The 26,032-nt window shown below is 41.4% G+C and overlaps 1 long non-coding RNA gene across 1 annotated transcript in view; it reads right to left on the bottom strand.

Moving 5' to 3' along the window:
* The window catches only part of LOC148639126 (uncharacterized), a 141,768-nt gene that overhangs the window by 53,228 nt on the left and 62,508 nt on the right, over nt 1–26,032 (bottom strand). The window contains exon 3 of the long non-coding RNA XR_015930877.1: nt 23,174–23,287. This is a non-coding gene — a long non-coding RNA (uncharacterized LOC148639126). The remainder of the gene's footprint in view (nt 1–23,173; nt 23,288–26,032) is intronic.

Below are 26,032 nucleotides of genomic sequence, written 5' to 3'. Positions count from 1 at the left end.
GATAATCTAAGCACTGTTTTGCTCGTACCACAAATTCACAGTGCTTCATTCCACTTTACTCTATTTCTTCCCACACTTCAGCACAGTAAATACTCCTAAGGATGCACATTCCTTTAATTTCAAAGGAGGAGCTGGTGCATTTCAACATTTCAACTTTATCATGTAAACTCACAAAGGAAAGCTTCCCCTTTCCAAAAATACACAGCGCAACGTGAAACGGGCAAGTGAGCTTTAATCCCAAAATCGAATGGAACTGCTGTCAGCTAATTCCCCCTCTCTCTTTCCTTTTGTTTGTGCCTGGTTACCAGGAGTTCCAGGGTTTCTGGGAAAGACGATTCCAGCACAACAGCATTTGTGGGATGACAACATGGGCCCAAGGGGAATGACTCTGGGCAATAGCAGCAGACAGAGGGATCAGCTGAATGGAGTGTCTAGACTGAGGTACCTGCATTCCTTGAAAAAAAACAAAACAGTCTTACGGCAAGGCTTCTGGCTTCTTAAGCAATACACTTGGGCATGCGTGGGTTAACATCTACAACACGTGGAGCCTGTTTTTCAGTATTCAGATATAACAAGCCAGTACTGGAGCAGGCCTAAGAACTTTTAGAATAGGCTGGCGATGTGAGTTTGCGTGGACTGACAAGATCTGACAGCCCAGCTTTTAACCAAATCTGAGCAAGACTCCCAGGTACCACTTCAAGACAACGCTTCGACCTTGTGCCTTAATAAGAAGAGGCATTTTCTCTTGATCTATATATTGGATTTATAGGTACTGTGAGAACAGCTTCAGGACTGTCCTAAAAAGGTTTGTTCACTGAATTACACAGCAACAGCTGTTTTTGAAATTCGTCATTTTCGTTAGGCAAGTCTAGAATAAACACTGACAAATTACCATGGTGAACCTGTCAAAGGGTGTAACTAAGATAGTTTTTCCTTACCTATGATATAGCTTCCCATGGCGTTGATATGCTATCTCTGTGAACACATCACAGTGTACTGAGGTAAACATTAATTAAAACCATCTATTATGATAAATTATGGTAGTCTAATAGTGCAGTCCTATACAAGTCCAAAAATGCCATGAAATGCATTCATTGAGAAACAAACATGGAGTTAAAACCCTACAGATTCCATCAATATCAATGGACTGAAATCCTAATTGATAACACCAATCAAGGCAGAAATATTCCGGACTTAACCTCTTCCCAGGCTGTCTGGACTCAGCTGTTGCAGGTATAACATCTCCTTCAGTGCACATCATTTGACAAAGCAGCTGTTTTCTATAGGATGAAGAGATGGTGAGCACAGGAATTAAGTACTGCTTACAATCCTGTTTCAACTCGCATTGTATTCTTCAGCAGGAATCAAAGTTTGAAACATCACGTGTTCTGGTGGAGCAAATACAGCTGTTCTATACCCACAATAATTCAAATCATTTAATGTATCATCTTTTGAAACGTGTAACAGCTCAGCACCATTGGCCAAGATAGACAATAAAACGATTAGCACGTGTTTGCTTAGGACTGTTCACGTGACATGCTTGTTTCTTTTGGTAACAAAAACCATCCGGTTTAGTGGAAGAACCGGTACTTTTAAGATGCCGAAATGGCGCATCTGATGGCAGAATGCAACTGACTCTACACCCATCCATCTTTCCAGCCATCAATGCCTTTAGGTAGACAAATAGGATCTGGCTCAGTGGAGTAATCCCTTACCAGTTATTGTCATGCTAATTGGTACTGGGTACTGGGCTTTGATTAACTCTGATAAACATTCTGCAAGAACAGATGCAGTGTTTGTTTAGCTCTAAACAAACACCTGAGACAGGTACTCTGTGGGAGGGGTACCCTGAGAGCAGGGTATTCACAGGGTCCAGCACTCTGTCTTTCACAGGGGGATTAGGGGGGGGCAGCCCCCAAAACAATCCCAGTAGGACCCCCCGGACCCCTGCTGGAGAGAGGACAATGGGCCCAGGGGGGGAGCGTCTGCTGTCAGATTTTCTCCGGGTCAGAGCTGAAGAGGACGCTGGGAGACACGTTTCAGGTGTTGCTGAGAAAGTCTCTTTCGAGTTGTATCCTGCTGGGAACGCAGTCAATAGCACTTAATGGTAATTCCCACACAGTTAAAAAAACAAAAAAAACAACACAGGTACACATCACTGAAATCTCAGACAATGCAACCTGCCTGGTTCTCATGTGAAAATAGGCAACATAATAGAGGAAAAAGAACTGTGGGTGTTAATTATACCTTTGAATGGGTTCCACAACAGAGACAGTCTATTAAACAAAAAGTCAATTTTTCAAATAATATACATATGTCTATTTTCTATTAAAATTAAACACACTATTAAAATACCTGTTCCTTGACTGGAATTGGCTTGATTTACTGACTGACAGAGAAACCCTAATACTTGCCTTTCCTGCATTAAACCTGATTGATAAACATACAGTACCTACTAGGGGGTCAATTAACACCATGTCAATCCTGTTTGCACTAACAAGACTGGTTTTGTTTGCAAGCTTGACAAAATCTGCCTTTTTATTGTTAGATTAGAGGAGATGAATCATCAAACATTAAGTTTCGGAGCATCAAGCTTTTTTTTGTTTACCACCAGTGTTTTACATTTACCGGTTAACTGGTGATCTCGCAGAAATACACTGGAAATGACTCATTATTTTACTTTGAGCCTTTTCCTTACCTAGTGTATTTGCTTCTGCGTGGGTCTGAAAGAGGACAAAAACGAAACGTTTTTGCAGTCACATCTAGTGATCACATAAAACAGAAATATTTTCTTTCTGCAGCACGTAGCACGTTTCTCTGGCAGTCAGAGTTTGCCTAAAGGCACACTGCTTGGCAGGGGAGTCTGCCGATAACAGGAAAGCATTTTAAGATGATTTTGGTAGGGAAAAGCTGTCAGTTTGCTCCCCCTTGTCTGATCCACCTGATAAAAACGACAGAAACAAAAGTAAAGGCTTTACTCTGTTTTGTTACTCTTAGAGGAATTTCTCCTAATCTGTCTGCGGATGTGGACTCACAAGTGTCAGCCCCGACTCCACTGTCAGGTTCTGTGGGAACAGCCTGGTGTGAGGACGCTCTGTTGGCAGAGCAAACACCCCCTGTAACTATGATGTAACAGCCATCAAATCTGTCATCACACAGCTACGTTCAAGGGCTCTCTAGAGGAAACCCCTCCTTTCCTCACTTTTCTGAGATAACGGAACTGTCCAAATGTCCTACAGTACAGTCTCCAGTATTGAAGACTGTACAACACATCCACTTTGTGTCTGGGCAGGGGCAACATTGACATTGACCTGTTTTTGGACTAAACAGTAGACTCTCTGCTTACATCTGGCTTTTCCCATCTACAACTGTTTTTTTGTGCAACAAACGCCAGGGACTTGTGTAATACATTTATATTTATAGTGTGCCATACAACTTTTTGTGTACTGTTCTGGTTTGTTCTTTGTATATTCTAGACTCTTGGCAACTCTTCGTAGTGCAAGTCTCACTGACTGTACTGATTGTATTGTATTGTCGTATTATTGTATCATTTTCGTTACACTGTTGCTGTGTTAAGCTGCTGTTGCACTGCAATTTCCCTCATGAGATCAATAAAGTATCTATTTCCATTCCTGCAGTTTCCTCTTTTGCAGTACAGTCACCAGTATTTTCATTCCTACAGTACAGATACCAGTATTTCCATTCTTGCAGTGTGGCTATCAGCTTACCTTGAGAGAGCCTGCAGCAGCCAAACGACTACACTGCGGAGCAAGAAGCACACATCCAATCTGGCAGAAAAGGATGCTTATGTCTGCTCCATTTTGTGCTCAGTACTCGTTTGTAGTCATTGTTAAAATGTGCCAGGATGCTGTATATAAAACCCATTTTTTAAAAAAAGACTGTATTTGGAATTCCAGTGGCTAAAGACTGAACAGGTGCCATTGTTTCAGTCTGTTCTTGGGTAACGCTCTACTGATGCTTGTTCTGTGCCCTCTGTGCAGGCTCACTCACATGCACGGGTAAAATGTTTTTTTTTTAGCAATTCTTTGGACCACCAGAGGGTTAAACCACAGCTATGAATGAGCTTAGCATTTTCATTTGTTTTTCATACTCATTAAAGGTTTTATGTTGCAGGCCCTAGTCCGCTATTCTAGAGTACATCAAAAACAGTGTATGACTTTGTTGACAGTCTACAGCCATTTGAACCCGTTAATAATCAAGAGAGAAGAATGTTGTTGTGCATTCTCGTTTAATTGCACAGGGAAGCGTTCCTCACAATCCAACCCCAGCCCTCCTTTAATTTCATCTAGACATCCCAGTTGCTCCTCAGGCTTTTAATATTCACATTTCTTTCTTATAAAAGACCCAACACCTGTGCGCTCCAAAAACAAAAACAATAGCTGACTTGATGGGCTGAGGCGGGAAGATGGAGAGGGGACCCCACAGGAAGAGCAGTTGTCTGCGAGAGTGGGATTTGGGCTGTTTTTTTTGTGCTGCAGCTGTAAGATAAAGATGTTTTCCTTCATCTTTCGCAGGTGACGCTGTGGGGCCAGTCAGCTCCAGTGCTTCCCTAGCAACCAGCTACTGGACTGACCTGAGATTGGAGGTTGGAGTGATTTTAGAATGAGCAAAACTTGGGGTGGCACAGCAGTTAGCATTGCTGCCCCGGGTTCAGTTCCTGGGGTCTTATCTCGGTGGAGTTTGCATGTTCTCCCCATGCTCACATAGCATGGAAACATAGGTTTCCTCTGGGTGCTCTGTTTTCCTCCCACAGTCCAAAGACATACTAGTAGGTTAATTGGCTTCTGGGAAAATTGGCCCTACTTTGTGTGTAACTGTGTGTGCCCTGTGATGGACTGGCGTCCCATCCAGGATGTGTTACTAGCTGCGATCTTCTCCGGTTCCCCCACAACTCTTTACTCAATGGAGCAGTTAGAAAAAGTATTTATGAACATCTTGCGATTACACAACGCGAGGAGAAATCATCAGAAGGACAATCCTATCATTCCAGAGCGGCAGATTCTTTTTAATCAAGCGCATCTTGTCTTATGTTCAGACTAGATAGTCACACACCACGTCAGTCAAAACAGATGCAGTTGAGGCATGGTGCCAAGGGAAGATTTATTAAACCTCACAGTCCAGGAAGGATTAATTAAAGTTTTTTTTTCTCCTTGCTTTTCGTTTTCTCTTTCTTTAACGGCAGCTTTTGTTGCCATTCTGTGAATAATTTGTTGCTCCTGGTCTAGGAGAATCCACTTTTTTTAAAGTCATGAAAATTCTTAAAATACTCTGAAACACGCTATTATAGCATTTGCCTTGTGAAAATGCAGCACTTTTAAAGCTGAAATAAAGATTTTAGGATATAAAACGTGATTTATTTCCTCACCACTGAATGTCCTGCCTTGAAATGTTAATCATCCTATACTTGTAATACAGGTTACAATACTGTTTCACAACAACATAGGAGCTCTTATTTCTGAAATATTTCTACCACTCTTTCTCCACATAAACCAAAAGTTCTTTAACACCATTTATTTTAATAGTATAAAATTTGAGCTGACAAGAAAGACTTTCTGCAAGACAACTATTCTATTTCAACTCCAATTAAATATTATTTTGTAACTTTACGAAGCAAACCAAAAGAAGTAACCAGAATATCTTAAAAAGTGTTTCAGCAGTTAAGACCGACTTGAAATGAATGGACGTCTTTAAGGAATTTTCAGCCTCCAAAAACAGCCTTTAATCTTTGCTAATTCCTCCAAAATGATGTAACTCTATAATTAACCAAGATGAATAAATAAAGGCAAGATTGCTTCGTGTTTTGAAGTCTACAGTCAGCATGCAGGAGAGACGAATGATACAGTGTTAGTCAGCAGAGAAAAGATGCAGATCGTCCATTTAAAACGAAACAGGGAAACTACACCAACAGGGACTGACTGGAGATAAATAACGTAGATAACAATAAAATATAGAGTTTGTACACCTTTAACACTTGTATAAGGATTTCATACATTTGCTTAACAGGCCAGATATGAACCCTGTCATTTTTTTTTTCAATGAGGTAATTTGGGAGGAGTTTCAGCATCTGAAAATGGAGACATCCCAGTTGGGACATATTTAGCATTTAGAAATAATCATGACCATCCACTTCAGAGGATAATAGAGTTGATGCTGTCTAGGACAGAAAGGCTGTCATTGCTTTGAGCACAAACTCTCAGCTCGGGCAGCTCCTGTGGAGGGAAGCTGTTTACTGGAACAAATTTAAATAAACAGTCAGCTAATTTCTCTGTGCCGATCTTTTCTCTTTACAAGACCATATCAGCTGTCATATCTGTGAAGGCAGAAACATTTTTTTGTGAGTCACACCCCCTGACGAAAAAATAACAAGCTCATGAACATCTCCTCCAATACCCTTTTAGACAGTTGTGAACCAGTCAGCCAAGGTGCGAATACTGGCAAGAGCGTTGCAAGGTGTTTGGGAAAGGCAACAGAGATAAGAACAATTTTATAACTGAAAGAGGATTTTTTGTTTTTAGTTCTGTTTTCTGTTTAAAGCACTCCCTCCAATCTGCAGGTGAAAAATGAGACAAGAAGGGCATTTTTCCTTGGCTGGTCAGTGAACAGGAAGCTGATAAGGATGTGTACTGGAAAGACATGAGCAGCGAACACTACAGTATCAAAAACAGTTTCTTGGAATTCCCTCCCGAGAAGTCAACTCTCTTTCTCCAGAGCTGGCCTGATCAGCATTGAGCTCTCAGATTTAGGGGATGTTACCGGAAAATACCTTGAGCAGCTAGAGACATGAGCTCCAGTCTTTGAGAACCCTCCTGGCCATTCCTTCATCATTTGCTTAGCTGTGCTGATATCTGCAGGTATAAAAGCTGCCGGAGATATAATCCTACTGGACAGTGGCCCCCAAAACCCAGATTTGAGGATTATAAAAATAATTCCTTACAGTCTTGCAAACACTCAATGACCAACTGCAGTCCGTCAGCTGCATGTTCTATAACATGTCCTCCTTGGCCTCTGAGCCACACTAGGGAACCACATTGAATTTAGGCATCATTCAGTCTTTTTTTAAATGGAATCACAGTCACGGCATTGTATACAGATCTTTCCCTCTACTTCAGACCTGTGTTACAGTTGTTGACCTTTTTCTTAATAACAGTAACCAAAGAGATGGAAAAAAGAAACAAATGTAATTACTTTGACAAGACAAAATCCACAAAACCCCAGAAAAACCCCTACGTATATGATATGTTTGCACTTATATATTGTGCACACATACCTAGTATGGATTATATTACATGTTAAAGATTATAGAGCATGCTGTTGTGATATATGACCCAAAAGCATTCACTAGATCTTAAATTTGATAATGATTAGGATAACTCCTAACAATCCTTGCATGGCAGAAGTGTGCTGCTTGTAGCTGGTCTTGTTTTTTGTTTCTTTCTTAGAGCTTTTCTAATTGTTTCCAGTTTTTGCAACATTACTTTCCTTCCAGTTCTCTGGGCCACAATGTGTGCCACTGTTATTTTCCAGAACAATAACATTATCATTAATGATTGCCCTCACTTTGCTAACAACAGACCTGGAACAACGTTTATCCTCCAGGTACTTATTAGCTTCTTAAGCTCTTAATTACCTGATAGGTGCTTCTGGAGTTATTAGGATTTTCCTTACTATGGCAAAATAAAAAACAGGCAGCCAGTAATTTGCAACCCATTTCTAGAAGGGATTATGGAAATAACACTTATTTAAGAAGTGTTTATTGCTTACGGTAGTTTAAGATAGCAGCATTTTTTGCAGAAAGCCTCACTCAAAATACATGACAGGTGACTACATAGCAAAATGAAAATGAAGAATAGTGAAAGAGGTATGAATTGTTAATTTAGACATATTTTGGAATAGACTGATATAATATGCCAATATGCAGCATACAGAATCAGTAGAGCCACTTGTTCTGCAGTGCCTGTGGGTCATTTCAGGCTAAAAGATATTATCTTCTATTGTTAATCACTGTTAAATAGTGTTTGATTAACATTTAGCTTCCTAGCACGTACACTCTCCTTGAAGCAAAAATTCTGGTTTTGTTCAGTATCTGTAATGTAAATTAAAAATATTTTTTGCGTCAACTTCCCTGAAGTATTGCCAAGACATTTTATGCTTTTCATTAATCTTGCATCTTATCCTAACAATCTATTAGGAAAAGAAGGCCAAGTGGATTGCATCTGCTGTAATTGTTTCAAAATATGCCCATTACCTACACTGCTCTCCTGGGACCTACTGGAAACAATAAGCTGTTGTTAAAGACATACGTGACTCTTTTTACAGAATGCACTATTATATTACTGGAAGAATAAGTATAGTAAATGGCTGGTAGGCAAGCAGTATAGAGGCTGTCCACATTAATAGATCTTGGTGTGAAAAGGCCTTTTCATCGCCAGCCTAGTTTGAATACATGACAAATCCATTTACACTCAAGAAAAGTAAAATGAGTCACTTTCATACAATGGTGATCGATGTCATTAGCCTATTGAAGCTGCATTGACCCATTTTTTTCCCAAGTCTCTTGACATTTCAAGCTGCATCTGATCTGTTTGGAAATGCTTTTAGCACTTACCCTACCAGATCAACAGAATGACAACATGAGATCTTTCAACTTTCACCGCCTTTGGTTCCCAATCAATCAATTCCTTAGTCTTACAAGCCATAGTAATGTTTTCTTTCACTTGTTGCTTTGGGGTTACAGGTTAGACGTCCTGATTCACTGCACGAGGGATTATTGACAGGAACAAAAACTGCACGGAGACCAAAAACTAGCCCAGATGTGGTTCTCCCCTTGGGTGTACCACTGTGGCCCCAAAAATGTGAGCTTCCCCTCCATCACCTGAAATGCACCCGTTGAGGTGAGAGCTCGAAACTGCTGTGGCATGTGATTGCCGACGGCAAAATCAGAAGCAGTCTCACAAGGGAAGCCAAACAAAAACTGAAACGGTTCTTTGTCTTTCATTTTTATAATTAGGCGGTAAAATGGTCAATTTCCCCTTTTGCTACCCTTTTGCAGAAGAAGGGGTCCCCATAAGCCAGGTGAGGCACGTGTAAGAGTGTCCACAAAGAGAAAAAGTACGAGCTCCCTTTTCTTTTCATGCTTAACCAGATACCATCGGAATAAGAAAGGACAGAAAATGATCCAGCTTAGCTATCAGAGCTAAAATGCATTCTCCCTCTGTCGCCCAGAAAGAAACTCAGCTGGCTGGGGAGATTTAGAAGCATTAGGGCCTGCCAGATATAACCGCAGATGGACTTCATTAGAGTACTTTATTCTGCTGGGGAACCCCACTGGACTATATCAATGTCTTGTTTTTAGCCAGCCTCCCAAGGGAGTCACATACACACGCTTGATGCGAAGCAGGAGGATTCTCTGACGCTGCTTGAGGCTCTCAGAAAAATCCGGCTGCGGCTTCTCCTGGCGGAGCACGGCCCACATTTAGTGGAGCCCTTTCGTGTGGTGAGCGGGCGCTGCTGACATCTGTATTCAGCCGCGGCGCTGCTTTCCAGCTCCGAGCCCTGATCGCTTTTGCAGCTTTTCTGAAGGAGCTCGGGAAAAGAAACGCTGGGATGGCAGCGCAGTCATCTGGGTCTGCTGGGTCTTCCCATTTGGAATAGAGAGAGTTTTTTCCAGGGGGTTGGTATCAGGCAATGGTGAAATGATCTGACGGGTTTGACCGGATATAAACTCTGTCCATCTGTTTTCCAACTGCTTTATCTAACACAGGGTTGTGAGGAAGCCAGAGCTTATCCCAGGAAGCACTGGGTTGAAGGGAGGATACACCCTGGATGGGATGCCAGTCCCTCACAGGGCATATACTGACACACATGCATTTACCCCAGAGGCATTTTTCCCAGAAGCCAATTAACCTACCAGCGTGTCTTTGGACTGTAGGAAGAAACTAGAGCACCCAGAGGAGACTCCTGTGAATTACAGGGAGAACATACAAACTCCACACAGACAGCACCCCAGGTCTGGAACATACCGTATTGCCCAGGAATGTACGCTCACCCGCCAAAAACTGTGACACCCCCGGCGCCCAAATCACATGAACAGACTCCCACAGTGGCAGGAAATTCATGTTTAGGTTTAAGGAACATGAGATCTCTGATAAAATACACATAACCAGAGGCCCACACATTTCAATCCCATACATCATATTCTCCACCATTGACAGTGTTCCTGTTGAACCGGGGTCTGACACTGTGTTATTCAATTAACTACACTATTGCGATACTGCTAACCAGGATCCAAGGAATTCGTAAGTAACTGTAACATTCGGAGAGTGAAAATTTATTGTAAACCACAGTAGAAGACATTAGAAAAATCCTATACATGTCCGAGAAAAAAAATGTGCTAAATTATTTTATTGGCTGCAGAGGCTGAAACCGCAGTCAGAAGACAGCAGGCCCTCCTGGAACGGAGTATGAGACCCTGTGTTAGAAGAGAAGAATGAAAATGGGCTGAAAATATTTCAAAGCCTTCAGAAACACACTGTTCTTGCTGCTTGCAGAGGTACTTTTTTGGGTGCGATGGAGGTGGAGGGTTTGGCCAGTGAACACATTAATTTATAGTTTCTTCTTATACCTTTTCCATGACCATAGATCCCTAAGTATTAAACAAAACATTGAGATTTTAAGTCGCGTTGAATAAAAGAGTCTGCCAGCTGAATAAATGTAAATGGAAAACTTGCCAGCAGTACTTCAAAAATGTCTCCCCTCTTATAAGAGTCAACAAGGAAAATGTCTTTCCTGGGACACGAAAGGATAAATTAACTTCACCATCTTGCTGTCTTTGGTCTGTTTAGGACTGTCTCTCCATGGCAACAGTGAAACAGATGTCTAGCTATCTAGTATAGAATCTATGGGGTTTGTTTCATTTTTATTTAACTTTATTTTTATTGCTAAATGCAAGACACATTCACACCGTCCCGTGTGCATACTAAAAATAATTCTTTGAATTCTTTTCAGGATAGGCAAGGCTATGGAATACAGCAGAATACATAACTAAAATTATTATACTACTCAAAGCACTTGGACTTAAATTTCCTTGAAAAGAAAAAAATCCCTTGCTTGATTTGCAATTGACCGTATTGTCCTTGTTAAAGCAAAACCTTACCCTTCTAAAACTTTCAGTTATTCTTTCATTTTCTTCCTTTTTTACTAACTCCTCACCCTGTTACGTTAGCTGTCATTAATTCGGTCCCTCTTTACGGATAATGGCATCCTGTGTTAATAACTGAAAGTCCCATCAGGGACCACTGCGAAATTATTGTACCTTAATAGGGAGGGCCGTAGTCAGTGGAAGCGCCCGTCTGGGCTGTTATTTGTAACCCTTCGCAGTTATAAATCTTGAGACGATGACAGCTCGGCAAGAGAACTCAGGCCCTCGGGAAGCTGCCTTCGGCCGTCAGAAAAGTGGAAACAGCTGAGCGAGAGCTGCGTTCATCGGCGGAGGGCCGAGAGGTCAAAGGAAAACCGAAGACACACAACACAGCTGTGCAGGTCCGCTGCCAAACTCCTCTGCTCTGCCATTGTTCACCAGAAAGTATCGAATGATCCTGACAGCGGGGATCTGCTGCAGGCCCTCCCTCCTCCAGCACGGCACACGGCACATACGCCTCTCGTCTCTTTTCCCCCACATCCTTTCAGCTCCGAAGCAGAATCTTCTCCAGCGGGTCCAACAAATCGAAGAAAAAGGGGGCTTATTCAAGCATCTACAGATTGGACAACTTCTGTTTTTTAGTTGCCTTTTTGAACCCCACCCCCAAAACTATCAGTAAAAGGTTGGCAGTAAAGGCAGGGTCAGGAGAGGCTCCTCGACTCGGGCATCACGACACTAGCCGACTGTGACTGGGATCCGTCTGAGCGAGCGGCGACACAGCGCCCCCTACAGAATCGCGGGCGCTTTCTGGCTCGGCTTGCGGTGTGAAACTGTGAAGTGGAAGGACGCACTCCCATTGGTGCTGCGCCTTCTGAGCTGGGTGGGCACCTCATGGCAGCCTTGCAGTGCTGGGGCCCTGGGTTCGATTCTGAACCTGGGGGGCTGTCTGTGTGGAGTTTGTATGTTCTCCACCTGGGGACAATAATGCAGGATAAAGCATTTTGAACACGGGTGGCTAAACAGGCAGCCAGGAAACCTCTCCAAAGCACAAACTATTAGGTGCCCAGTAAATATGCAAAAAACGTGCAGAAATGGAGCAAGAAATCTAAAATTTAACAAGTTATTTAACTAAGGAATGCCATATCATTGCAAGCTTGTTCCCTCCTTTTCTCTAGATGGACACTAATGTAACTAATATGGCCGCTGCCAAGAACCTGGAACACCAAGAACATAATGGAAATTCTCAGCAGAGGACAGCTATGTCTTGTCGAATAATACATAACAGAGATCATTCTAGCAGTGAAGACTTTAAAACTTAGGCTCTCTCAGCGGGTGGGCTAAAAAAAGCAAACTGTTCTATTGCCTTACAAAGATGGGCTTTTCAAATTGTTCTACCAGTAGATTATTACAAACTGTGTGCTCCCACTAATGACTAATAAAGGTAATCAATTCCTTTATCCTAGTCTTTGAGATTACTCTTAGAAAATGAGGGTCAATGAGTCTTCATCTAGGTGTGAACTGCAAAAAATTGCAGAATTGCAGAAGCCAGAATTGACTCATTTAAACATTCAATTTTCCTCACGTAAAAAACAGGGAACATACAGTAATACTTTATGTAAGCTATAATTTCCAACATTTAATTTAATTCTATTATTAAGAACAATACCTAGATCCATAATAATGCTGAAATGCCTAGTTCAGGTCTTATTTAAATTTAACTTGACTTTTTTAAAATAAACTTAGTCTATAAAATGCCTATCCACCATCAGAGAAAAGGCTGGTTCTAAATGCAGTTCTCAGAGACAGTTTTAGAATTGGGTGCAACTTGCAGATTGAAAGGCCAAGCCTGATTACATATTGGAAAACGGTTGAACTTATATATAAGTCAACTGTAAAACTAAAAAAAGTGCCAAACCCATTTTCATTTGGAAAATAAACTTTATTTTGAGATCAGACAAAGATATAGCTAAGTCTGAAAAGGTAAGGTAGGGACACCCTTTCAGAACGTTTTCAATTGCCTTTTTTTTTTTAGAATTAATCCAGTTCAATTTAAATGTGAGCCAAACCTATATCTTTTTTGCCCAGCCTCACCCAGGACTCTCAGGGATCAGCCCTGTAAAGCAGCTAGGTGTGTAGTTATATTTTTATACTATGCTTAGATCTACCTATCAATAAGTCTGGTTGTCTCCATCCACCCAATGTGGTACATTGTAAACGCCTGTTTCTCTTTATTTTTTTGCTGAACCATCTTCATAAACATGTTAAAGAAGCCATACCACAAAGAAAACCAAGAATAATACATGAGGCAAATTCATGCTTTTTTTTTCTTCACTATGACCTTAACTTGTGTTTCAAGCCCCTAATGAAGAACTGACATTGTGTGTAAGTTCAGCTTCAAGCAGAAACATGTGAGACAAATTACACAGCGGAGTGTTGGATTGGAACAAAACTCCCCAGAAGTGAGATCCCCTCAAGATAAAGTGAAATAATAATAATAGAGTCCACATAGAAGTTTGATCCAATTCCAATGCTTAAAACAACACTACAAGAGAAAACAATGGCAAAGCTTTTGTGATGGATGGTAAGGCGTTCATCTTCGAATCATGGGAATCGAGATTTGGATAAATATTTAGCTTAAACAGCGTACGTGCCAAGCCATCAAGGCATGCTGGTCAAAACAACAGGAATCTCAAAGCCCAAAACCTCCCCAAGCCTACACATCTACACAACACCTGTCCCAGTCCATTTCCTCTGAGAGCAGAACCCGCTGTCTGAGGTCCAAATAGGATCTAGAACCATCCTACTCCTTTCCTGCAGGCATTGTAAGTCTTGGTATATACTGTGTGCGCCTTACTCCATACAGGAAATCTATCAGGAGTCTGAGGGCAAGATATTCTTTGCATGACTGTAAGCCATACAAAAGTGCACCAAAAGAAAGGGCTTATACTACTTCGGGGGCTTTATTTTACTGAATCGAGTTCCCAGTCAAAGTAAAAGCCATTCAAGTTAACAAAAAACAAACTGATCTCCAGGTATTACAGCACTTGAGATGGGATCTTTTATGTCCACTCTAGGTGCTTGGCTTTGGGATTCTTCACTCTGTACTGATGTTATCACATGTGAAGGTGGGGGGAGGTGGGTAGGTTAGCATTTACCTACAGTAGCGATTCTTATAATTAAAGGGGTCATTCTAACTGCCTCTTGGTCACTAATCACTATTACAACCTCTGTGGCTTTGAAGTGCCCTTGATCGTGTTTCCCTAAGTTGTTAGGAAGGTAAAATAAATATTTGCACCAAACACACAAAGCCTTTGAATAACTACAGCCTTATTAGGATATTCTGAGTCTAGCTACGAGATAAGGAGTCCTTGCTAAATACAAATGTGCAATTAAATACCTGTACATAAAGTAAATTCATACATACAGAAAAAAATAAGATTTATTTTAAATTCCCCATTAAATATACTGTGAATTTTCTACAGTGCACGGTGATATCCACTCTCATCGTTTTTAACACAGTATTTATACTTCACTAACAAATTGGTCAACAAAGCTCCAATGTACACAGTACAGTCAGATCAGATCCACAATCACTATGATACCAAAGAAACCTCTGAACTCACGGAGCATCAGTGCAGTCAGTGTTAATTAGAAGTCTATTCTGCAAACTGCAGTCAGAGAGAGAACAGACCTAGTGCATGACTAGATTGCAGGAGTCGTCTCTGAGTTTGGACCACAGAACAGAAGCTAGCTGGGCACAGTTACCATGGCAAGCAAACTCCCAGCATTCTCCTATAATTTTAAAAGGTTTTATGATGTTGTTGTGTGAAATGAGAGAGAACTAAATGCATCTTGTGTTTACTGAGATGACTAAACATGGCATTATTTTAAACTTGGAAAAAAAATGAAACACTGAAGCATCCAACACGTTTCACAAAAACCAACAGTGACCTAAGAAACAGAAAGAAACTACATCAGCAACTTCACAGTTATGCCTTTGGACTGTGGAACAGCTGTGGGGAGCGAAAGGGAGGGAACTTCTACAGAAATGTATTTATTTTTTAAAACAGAAAAGACATCCAGGATGATTGTCAGTATTACACTAAGGCACAGAGTAGTAAAGACTCTCTGCACTTAAACCAGATGTCCATGCAGAATGTAAAACACGTCTCCTGGCACCTTGTAGCCCAGGAAAAATAAATGATGCTGTTCACGTGAAAGCTTTCACATGAAAGAGGATAAAATCATTTCACTGTCTTGTTTATTATTCTAACAATTTTCCGTTCTTTTGCTTCATGACAGCACACAACACAGAGAACACAATTTCCACATCACATTTGTCAAACCCCAAACAGATCTTTATCATTCACAAGAAAAGCGTGATGTTACAATGTTTTCTTATAGTATAAATTCCTGGTTATGCAAAACAACCACACATGATGCCAAGACTGCATAGTGGCATTTCCAAAGATCACTGAAGGTAAAACTGCAATTAAGGGACTCCATTGAAAGAATTAATCTTTCACTAGCTATTTATATGAAATATAAATGACCACTCATTTTCAATTTAAACAAGTTGAGGTATTTTTTTCAGTAGTTTTTTAAACAGTTTTGGACGCATTAAAATAATTACATACTGTTTAAATTATAACGGTTCTATTTATTATTAAAATACTCATTGTCTATACAGGTGTGCAGTTGTATTAGTTGTTTTTTTATATATATTTTAATTATTATTGCTCTTTTCTGCATTGAGTCATATAGAAAAAAAAGTGCAAGCCCTAAATCTACTGGAAAACCTGAGGTGCAGCCTTTAGGTTTTCAAGCTTTAAAAATCGTCTACTTTAAGTGAAGGCTGATCTCTTAAAGGCAGGCTTTAAAATCTTTTAGCACATTTAATCCAAATTTGTCCTAAAGCTTAGTGAAAATGTAATCAGTTTAAAATGGAAAGGCAATTTGGTTTCAGTGTGATTCTGAAGACTCTTTGAAATCCAACACCACTATATAAATCTGCCCCCAACAAATCAGGCAGTAAAAGCACTCAGTCTTAAATGTTAAGTTGGACATTTTATCAGTGGCAGATCTTAAGGGTTATTTGCAGGTGTACCATGTGCACTGTCATGTGACTGGAGGTCAGAGGTGAAACTTCTGAAGAGGTGAGGTCAGGTCTGGCTAGTGTTGGGACGACAGGTTTGGCTCACAGTGAAGCAAGCCCTTTCTTTTTCTAACCCATATAGGGACTATTATGAACTGCTTTTTAGGCTGCTGACCCCTGATAAAAATCAAAACCCTTTTCTTACAAAGATCCACTGAGGCACCAGTCACAACACAACATGATAACACGTTCCACACTCTCCGAGTGCAAAATATTGCACACAGGAAAGACAGCAGCCGATCAAACTACCAAGAACACGGCGGTGCTCCACTTTCTGCTTTTCCACACTTTCGTTCTTCCCCAGTGTGCACTATGACTAGACAAAAAATCTTCATTCAAAACAACGCTGTTCGATGAGATGTTAAAATAATGCGATTTATGCTTATGGATCACTTACCTGAGACCACACTAATTGTGAGATGTGCATACCACATAGATGCCAAGGTGGAACAAAGTATGTAATGTTACCTTGAACAGTTATAAGCAGCAGCTAAAGCATATTTAATAACAATACAAAATTCTGCACCATGCATATGTGCTTTTGTGACCGTCCACCCCGCCAGTTCGTCCCGCAACACCTGGGCGCGAACCCGGATCTCCGGCGAAACGCAACAGGGGAACCAGCCGGGTGAGCTAAAGGAGACCTCCCCCAGCCCAGACGGCTGAGGTCCTTGCTACGCCTGGGGAGGGCCATGACGTCACCGTGCCCAAACTAGCTCCGCTACATTGTTTCTGAGCAGCATCAACAGAAAAATGCACGCTAATCATTGACATTTGAGTTCAGCCTCAGGATCTCAAACATCATGGATTTAGGCAGTCCTGGCTTTTACCGCCATGCCTCTCGGCAGGCCGATGTGTGGGTTTGCTCCAAGGTGTGGGAGCAGGACCAGGCCCAGTCCCAGGGCTGCCCTACGCTGTGCCTGCTCGGCAGGCGCAATGACCATCCTGCCTGTGGTTTTCCTTGGACTGCAGCGCTTTGCTCTGAACCTCCAAACCAAATATTTTCCCTCCGCAGGTTTCCAGCACCGGCTTTGTGGGAAAGACTTGATTCAAAGCGCAGGAATGCACCGTCTGTTTTCTGCTGCTTATTGTCTTAACCTGCGCACTTACAATAGCTTCTTGCTCTTCCTCTCGGCTCAGCCTTAATATTTAGATCCTCAGCCTGGTTTGACGTTGCTCCAGGCCAGAGTCAACAGATTCTTTTTCATCAGCAAAACAGTTCCTTGGGAACTCACTGTCCAGGTGGAACACAGGAGAGTCAGGAGCTGGGTCACATCCTCAGGATGGGGCAGTTGTTTATGCTGGACAGTGGGCAGCCATGTAGTCATGGTCAGGGAGATGATGCACTATGTACTGGACAGAGCAATTCAGAGTGGTCAGCAAAAACGGCTGCTCACATGAGGCACTGGGGAAAATACCTCTAATTCACACTGGTATGGGAAGACTTCAACTGCTCTCTTGTGCTTACACTTGTGTGGGTAAGCAAGGAAATCTACGTACATATGTGTCTGTTTTAAAAAGAGGGCTGTGTGCATTTCCCTAAGATTATATAACACACCCTTCGTCGAAGAATAACAAGCATCTTTAATCTGTAGTAATTATTTCCCAACGGTGGTAGTTTATACAGCAGTACCGGCAGAGAAATAAGATATACTGTTATCAGAAAAAACAAAACCGACTCACTGATTTTCAGGTCCACTTCAGGCTAAAACCTGGCAGTCAGTCTAGGGGGCTGAGATTTTGAGCACGATTCGGCTTGTGCGGCAGGCCCCTTGAAGCGGGCTTTTCAGCCCACGAAAGAAAAGCGGATATTTCCAAAACACTTTTAGAAGGCCCAGCCATTGTTTCAGCTCCACCACGCACAGCTCGCACCAGTACAAGCTCAGGAGATCCTCAGCTGGCTGACATCTCTGAAAAGAAAGCTGATTCGCAGGGGTTCAGTCAGGCTTTGGCTGAAGAATTGTGATGTACATGAGGCTGCATAATGACACTGATAAGAGGGCTCCTCTCTCCCTCGCTCATTCACTCCGACAGCCTGCCTGTCTCCCCTCTCCTACCTGAGGGGATGGTTCCACTAAGCCTCCTGTCTTTTTCCCCTGGACCTGCCTTTCTGGCCGGCCTACCTGTATGCTAACAACTGAATTAACAGTGAACGATAAATAAAGAACTTAATTGAGGCTTAAAGGGTCAGCCGCTAATCTGTTGGTTTAGAGCTTTCAGGAGAATGCTGCAATCTGCTCACTGCCTAGGGCCTTGCCTTGATGCAGTAGATAACAACCCTGGAGGCCAAAGTTTATAAGTACACCTCATGCCTATTGTCCAATGCAGACCCCCACACTTATGAAAACCAATTTCTATTCATTTTTTCCAAAGCAGAACAAAACAATACAACACCCCCATCGGTGGTATCTTACTCCATCTTCTGCCCCATGCAATATATACGGTAATTCCAGTTGCGATTTGCATGGAACTGCTTTTTGACAGAAAGGCTCCGCATGTGTCTCACTGGCAGAGATGCTGGAGATGCATGTATTATTTATTTTCGCAATGGTGAAAAGAAAAAAGCTGCTCTTGACATACAATAATAAGGAGATTTCCGTCACACACATTTTCAGAAACTCACAATTCAAACAGCCCTGAAGTTGTGGCTGCCCCAAACCTCTTTATGAACGAAGAAAAAAAAACCAACATTAGAAACTGTTTGAAAAGCCGTTGACCTGCGACTCCTTGCCCAGGCTGTGCTGCTTTCCTAATGGTACAGTGGATTGCCACTGCAGTTTCCAGACAACTCTCCTGTTGTCTCCAAAGGTTGCTTTTCTTGACATTGAATGACTGAATAATTGTTTGCCTTTGGTGCTCCTGCTTTGTTGTCAAGTATTTTTCCATTGTTCAGCACATAAAAAGTTACACACTGCGCCCAGAGATCTCTCTGTTCCTGACACATCAGAACATAGCCCGAGGATCACAGCATACAGTAATTAATGTCAGACTAGCAGGGGATATCAAGAGTGAGATGAAAGAATAAAATAAATCTTGTACTGTAAATACCGAACGGGATCATCTTCCCATGAATGAAAGTGCATTAAAATAAAATGACTTGACCTGTCTCAGAACGCCCATTCATGAATCAATGCTTCTCATACAAACCATTTACAGAGGCTTGCAAAGGTATTCACCCCCAAACAGCAATATCACCTGTTCATTCATTATAAATCTAGATAATGTTTCTGAAATGCACTTTTATTCACAACTGTAGTGATCAAACTGAACAGTATTATATACTTTATTGACCATCCAAAATGGAGATTTGTGTATATGTATTGCTGAATGGCAAGGACTATTGTTTTTAATGAGTATTTATTTAATATTGAGTGTTGTTTCCTGTAGTTTTGTATAGTAATGCCAAAGACAAATTCTCACCCTTCTGGATGGGCAGTAAAGGTATATACTGTATATGCAAAGGAGGCTGAATGTTAGCAAAACCTGCGAAAAAATATAACCAGATTGAAATATACTGCAGTACTTCTGAGTCCCAGCTGCTGTCATTATTTTGGATAAGTCGGGATAACAGTTTTTCCCTCAGTCCTCAATAGTGGGAGGCAGCCCATGAACACAAGGCTGCCCCCAACATATGTGAGAGCTGGAATGATGCTGACTGTGTGATGTGCTGTGTTGGAGTTTTGGGTTTTTTTTGTCTCACCTGACCACGAAACCTTCTGCCAAAGGTCTGCAGCATATCACAGACAAGGTTTAAGTTGAGTACCTTTCAGTGAAGGCATCTTTTTGGTCACCCACCCATACAGGCACGCTCTGTGTGGGTACCAGGATGATGGTGATGTATAAAGAGTGACCCCTCATCTCAGACATAGAAATCTTGCGACGGCACATTTGCCTTCAGAGTGGCATCGCTAACCAGTGTCCTGTTTGTCTGGCACTTGTGCTAGGCTCACTTTGGAATAGTGGCTTGATGTAGGTTATGTCTGGGTGTTACGATGCATGTTCCACTTTTTAATAATGAAGCTCACTGTACTCAGAGGGATAAGTAACCATCTCCTGATCTGTTCCTCTCTATCACTTAATCCCCGATTTGTTTTGAAAGCTCCTTGGTTTTTGCTCCTTGCTCCTTTGTTGATTTGAGGCTTGAAATTCAATATCTATCAAAGGGAACTTAAGGAGACAGATGCATTTACTCGGACATCACTTTGACTACAGACGATTATATTAATTTTGTGACCTTTCAAAGTATTATTTTGTCTTGATCTGAATGAAGGCAGCTATATCAAAGGGGGCTAAATACCTAAGCAAATTGAGAACCTTCTGATTTTCATTAAAACGTCTATATTTATATATTAGCAGCATTTTTAACCATTAGAATACATGATGTAGATTATAAATATAAAGTCCTTATTGTCATGATTGCAACTTCAGATAGCAGCAAAATGTAGAAACTGCACTGTATACTGTACTGTACGATTGGTTTTGTCATCACATTGTAGGGAATATTATCTGAACTGCAGACTCAAAGTTCCGGCCTTTGGCAAATGTATCACTGAGGACGAGAATTTCTCACAATCCTTTACAATTATATTTTTCTTAAAGCTATTTTCAGTTCTGATCCGTCTTCTATATTGATGTGTAGTGTGGTAGTGCAGTCCTGGTGTGCCACATTCATCTTCCAGCTCAATTTTTGTCTTTCCCCTTAATTATTCCAGCAGGTTAAGGACCCTACACAAAGTCTGGACATAGTGAAGCCAACAACATAGGGAAAGCAAAATGTATCCCAATGTAATACTTCATATGTTCTATTGCATAAAGTATTTAAAGCAGCCAAGGCCAATTATTGTGCACCAAGCTTTGTAGTGACTTTAATGCTCATGTCAGTTCTGTCTCCAAGTGCGTTGCAGTTCAGGCTAGGAATTGGGACTGGGTCTGGAAACCTCCTATTTAAGAAAAGTGAGCATTTAAACCTGCTGGTGTACTTTCAGATATCACTGCATCTGCATGTACAGCAGTCAGACATCACAAGTCACCACGCTGACAAACGTGTTGGCTGAATTTCCGTTCACAATTCTCAAACATTCTGGAATGTAAGTTACATTATTAATGTACTTCTGGTCATTTCTTTCTTGATAGACAAGTTAATGCTGCTGTATGAGGTTGATGTTGATCATTGCTGGAAAGCTGCGTGGGACAGCAGCTTCACAAAGGATTATAGTCCAATGAATTGCATCTAGACACAAGATGCTTCTTCACGTCAATACCTCGCAATTAAACACACATCAATTAGATGTGTGTTAATAAACAAACACAGCCCATTATTATACATGTCAGTAATTTCCACTTAACGTTGGCATAATCAGAACCACTTCCACCTGAGTGCTTAGTTGAAAGGGATCCTCTGTTTTAATGACATATCGAATTAACAATAATTGATAAGCATGCTCACGAACAGATAATCGCAGCATGTAATGACTGTCTCCTCCTGTGATCATACCAGCAAGTGTCTGTCCTTTTCGTACTAGGATTACAATTAATAAGAAGCTGCGTGCAGTGCAGAGAGGTAAGGATCATGTAGATCTAACGATTTACAGCACCATTCAGCGAAGCCACAAGAAAGACAGCAGCTGGATTGCAGCCATATCCTGATTTGAAGCTGCCACACACTGACAAGTCTGTCTTTGCTGGCTATTCTTTTTTAATTAAATATCATTAAGGAGCAGCGTGTTGTGCTGGGACAGCAAAGAGCGCGGCTGATTCACTTTGATTTTGATTTTGATTTTACAAACACCAGGGCCTTTGAAGTTCTCCGCACGAGTGATTTTAATGCCCCACTGAGTCTGGCTTGCGGTGTAACAAAGTTAGATGCTTCCAAATAGCTCACAGAATGTTACTTAAGTGCTGCTACTTCTACACAGGTCAAAAATCATGTTGAGCTGGATGGGAGGTAGTTTCCTGATGCCCTAATTCCCATGTAATAGAACACCTTTAGTCAATGGCCACGATTCATTCAGATTCATAATCCTCAAAGACTGCTATTTCAGTTACATGAGCAGCTTTCATTTGTGCTCCGTTTGGCTTTCCCCCGCTATTGTGAAACCTATCTACCCAAGTATCCATCTACCTCAAAAATAACATGCAGCAGAATCTATCTTTGTCTAATCCATCGTGTTCTTTTGGCGTTGTGATTCTAATCTGGCTTTGACATTAGTTAAGCGCAAAACACACCTCTGCAATTCTAGAACAGAGTCTTCCTCCTTCCAACACTTAAAGTGATTTACTGTCATTTCACAACTACAGTATCACATAATTGATATTCCTGTCTCAAAAGGGAATGGGGGAAAAGGCATGCCTGCCTGAAATTTTAGTAAACCAAGGTCAGCTCGTTCCATGAAATACAAGTAAGACAGGATTTCTCAGGGAAAGAAAAAAAAAACAGCAAATTTAGCTTTAGGGAAAGATTACTGATATGGGAATGAGGGCAACCTGTAATACATCTCTCTCTTTGTCCGCTGGCTGGCTTACCACATCAACAGGGATACACGGGTCTAAATAGGTCCTTTCTAGGAAAGCACAGGTTCTGTACATTTTTCAAACACTCCAGTTTTTGTATGCAAAAGTCCAGCCAGTGTGCCAATACCTATTCAGGCCACTGAAGAGTGCACACTGGGTCCATATCATTTAATCATCTAATTTTTTATTTTGATATATTTCAATATAGAGAGATTTTTTTTTGCAGATTCTGATTCTTGTGTAGATAATCACACAGGATTCCAGTAACTATCTACAGTACATGTGAAAGTAATGAGTCAAAGCGGACAATGACAAAACAATTTACCATCAATAAAAGTGACATTACTTACCACTCCTCCTCATTCAGTAAGCACTGGGCATCTGATGTTACTATATCTTGAGCATCTAGTTTCTTTCCACTTCTCTTTAGCTGGCATACACCACTATACACTGAGGTGAAGCTTCTGCAAAATGAAAAAAGGTCATTTAATAAAGTACTCAGCTGAATAATTGTACTGACATACAGGCCATCTGTGATAGATCAGGAATGATCAGTTAGTGGAATAGTTATGGGATGATGGGAGAAAGGGTGGGTTTTATGTTCTTGCAGTCCTTGATGACTTGCCAGTTCACAGATCAGCGCCTTTCAAGGACCAAGCCAAAGAGCTGTGTGTGCCCCACAGATCTCTTGCCCATGTGTGTCACCATCACTTAAACTAATCAATGGGCATCACCCACGCTCCCCAATGATGCCCCAATGGGCATCAACCACAGTGGAATGGAGGAGCTGTCTAGAGAGATCACACATCAGCACTGATCCATTGTGCTACTCTCCTCTGAAAACGTTTCACTGCACAGGGGCAACCTGACCAAATCAGATCTACAGCTTCACTTCACATTGCACAGCTCTTATCACATAAGCACCCTATCAGGGGGCCTGGACACAATGACAAAAAACCACACGCTGCTTTGAAAGTGAAGGGTGGGCATCAGTGGAACTTGAGGGCTATGAAACTATCTGGCAAGAACAGTTTATGGGGAAAATTAAGATAAAGACTAAATGTATTCAGCTTCGGTCTCGAATTCGCTTACAGATTTCTATTCTTCTTTTCATTTCTGCAGATTTCTGTCTAGTGAATAAATCTGATCCTAAGCAGGAAAAAAAACTTAAGACATTTGCTCCTTGGGGCGGACCAGTGGCACTGTGGCTAAGAATCTGCGCCTGTGACTGGAAGGTTGCCGGTTCAAATCCCGCAGCCGGCAGAGGAATCCTACTCCGTTGGGCTCCTGAGCAAGGCCCTTAACCCCAACTGCTCCAGGGGCGCCGTACAATAGCTGACCCTGCGCTCTGACCCCAGGCTATCTCCCTGTCTGTGTGTCTGTGTGACTCATGGAGAGCAAGCTGGGGTATGCGAAAAGATAATTCCTAATGCAAGAAATTGTGAAGGGTTAATAAAGTGATGTTATACATATGCTGTGCAATCTGGAGAGGGAATCGCAAAATGTGAATTTAGAGATTGACAGGTGTTGGTTTTCAGTGCACAGTGGAGCCAGCAGAGAAGTAATGGATTCTGAAAGAAACGCTGGATGAAGGAGAAAATTACAGTCATTAGCTATGCAAAGCAGTCATTCAAAAAGAAAATGGAATCCTAAACTTAGAGGCAGTTGGAAGATAAATTCTCCAGAAGTCAGCCTGAGGCAGCATAGAATTGCCTGCTGTGGCTCATTGTAACATAGCTGTTCTTCTCTGACTAAAGTGGCAGGGGACATGCTGTAGGTACACTACATCAACCACTTTCACATGACCCTTTATTTTGCCTGTTCTAAAGACAGTCTAAAAAGCATAGTTTCTCTTGGCTGGGCAACTCAGGAGTGGGCTTAAGAACAAAATGGGAACAAAATGTGATGTATTTTTATTTGAAAAAGTGTTATTAATAACTGTGTCGACTTTTAAATGCAGTAGCCTCCAGGGGAAAACGGAAATCAACAAGCAGAAATAGACGTCTTCCTTCTCCACTGTCGGGAATCTAATGATAGCTATGTTTTCTCTTTAATAACTGGCCCCCTGTGAGCCCGAAACGGGAGACCACCAACATAAGCTGAAGGGCTTGATGTGAGTAAGTATTGTGGGCCTGTGGTTAGCGCCCTGGTCTCAACTCCTAGGAAGGATTCTGCTGCTATACCTTTGAGTAAAATATTCCAGTCTGCTCCAGCAAAACACTCCCATATAAACAGGCACCAAAAGAAGTAAGTGTAACCTCTATAAGTGACTATAGATAGGCCTCAGCCAAATAAATTAATTATCTGATAAAAAAATGGTGTTTTTGAATACTGACAAGAGACTTGTTTAAAAATAATCAGCTATGATAAGAATATATAAAAGGGAAAACAAGAGGGGAAGGTTCGGTTCAAAGTTCCTAAAGACAGAAAGGTTTGCCAAAATGTGGCTACTTCCTTTTTCTAAAGTACTTGCAGAATAAATCAGTCCATTATTTTGCATGAGAAAATCACACTCTGCCTGTTTATTTTTGGAAATATATTGCTACAGAGAGAAACAGAAACCTACTATTTGCTTCTTCTCTTGAAATGTGAGGAATATTCAGAGGCCTGAGATCCAAAATACTAATTTTAACTTCTCACGTCAGAGAAATCACAGAACTGAAGAGACTTTAAGATAGATTTAGAAGAGGGAGGGTTATTCTCTGCTGCCTTTATGTTAAGCCTTTAAGACGATATATGTGTAATTTGTAATATAACGGTAACCCCGAAAAACTGAACAATATTGTGAAAATGGTTAATGGCTAACCCTGATTCTATATGACAGCACTGCAGAGTGTTCTATATACGTGTGATGTAAAAAATGAATCCATGTACACAGTCTTCTGCAATCCTTTACTATGCACTCAGTAGCAGGAATATTGTCTCTTTGCTAACAGATTACAGCTTGATCTTATATGACCATCGATAGACTTTGAACAGAATTGAGAAACTCAGATCTTTTTGCCCGGCAAAATGATGAGGCCCAATGTGATCAAGAGCATTTATTTCACACAATACCTTTGTGTGACCCTGAAAGACAGGGTTACAGTGAAACAGACAGAGGGAGGATAACAGGCTCTGTGAGACTGTGTCAATGGCTGGGGACTGGGAGCTCCTACCCATTAAGCAAGGGCTGTGTTTACATAAACAGCCAAGTCGTTTTCTTATTT

The sequence above is a fragment of the Lepisosteus platostomus genome, chromosome 27 (assembly GCF_059453375.1).
Source record: "Lepisosteus platostomus isolate fLepPlt1 chromosome 27, fLepPlt1.hap1, whole genome shotgun sequence".
Classification (NCBI taxonomy): domain Eukaryota; kingdom Metazoa; phylum Chordata; class Actinopteri; order Semionotiformes; family Lepisosteidae; genus Lepisosteus; species Lepisosteus platostomus.
This window is presented reverse-complemented; position numbering and strand designations above follow the sequence as displayed.